This window comes from Terrapene carolina, unplaced genomic scaffold (assembly GCF_002925995.2).
Source record: "Terrapene carolina triunguis isolate 2854851 unplaced genomic scaffold, T_m_triunguis-2.0 Scaffold1813, whole genome shotgun sequence".
NCBI lineage: Eukaryota > Metazoa > Chordata > Testudines > Emydidae > Terrapene > Terrapene triunguis.
The window spans coordinates 1-1,006 of NW_020666164.1; the positions used below are offsets into that span (position 1 = coordinate 1).

The following is a 1,006-nucleotide window of genomic DNA, read 5'->3' on the forward strand; positions in this document are numbered from 1 at the left end:
CTGGGCGTCCGCGGGACTGTCTCAGGAGAGCAGCTTCCCCAGCCCCCGCCGCATCAGTCTCCGCCCAGCTGGGGAACGAGCAGAGGCAGCCCTGAGAAAAGACTCCTTTGAGCGCCGGAGACGCCCGGATAATCTGATTTGCATACCCACAGTGCATTGCGCGCAGTGAAGCGAGTCTTTGGTCAAGGGGCTGGTTTTGCTCCCAATGTCCCCGGTTCCGATGATCAGACTCGGGATATAAACCGGTTCAGTTACATTTCCTGTAAAAGCGAGAGCTTTAGCGGGCAGTGAGTGTAGTCACCCTAAGGTAAAATAAACACGCTGTTGCCCCCACACGGCTTCTGCAGCATAGTCTGTATACTCTGGTTTCTCTTCAGATCGTATAAATCTTTCGCCTTTTACTAAAGATTTCCGTGGAGAGGAACATTTATGAGTTTCTACCCAATTTTTTGAGGCTTCACTTCGGTGAAGCTACCCAATGTTGTAAAAAATAGAATAATTTATTGAAAAGAAATTGCTGTTTAGACTGTTCATTGAATCAACATTGTTATAGTTTGAGAACGTGTGAAAAGTTTTAAGATCTTAGTAACCCTTTTAGAAAATTAAGAGGTTGTTTTTGTTTCCTTAGTTGGATACAGCGTGATCTTTTTTTAGTTTTTACTTGCTTGTCCAGACAACATCTGTAAGGTGTTCTTTTATAAAGTTTTTTCTAACAGTTCTTCAAGTGTTGTCTCTTCTTTCCTGTGTTCGTTAATTTTCAGATTAAGGATTCAGGACATTAACCAATCCCTAATAGTGTTTTTTTTTTACGCACGCTCTCTACCTTGATCTACAGATTTTCTATGTTAATATTTTATGATAGAACAGAAAGCACTCGTGTGTATGGTTGTTCTAAATGATGTAAACCAAAGAATTCGCTTGCAACTAGTGGAATTTCCCCCATGTTTTGCTATATTTGGGGTAATTCATTCATCATTTTAGGTTTGTAACTCCGATTTGTAGCTGA

General features: G+C 41.4%; 1 non-coding gene across 1 annotated transcript; it reads left to right on the plus strand.

Moving 5' to 3' along the window:
• Positions 1-357: 357 nt before the first annotated feature.
• Positions 358-473, plus strand: LOC112121283. Its single transcript, XR_002909271.1, has one exon. It is a non-coding gene; the product is annotated as a U5 spliceosomal RNA (small nuclear RNA).
• The last annotated feature ends 533 nt before the right edge of the window (positions 474-1,006 follow it).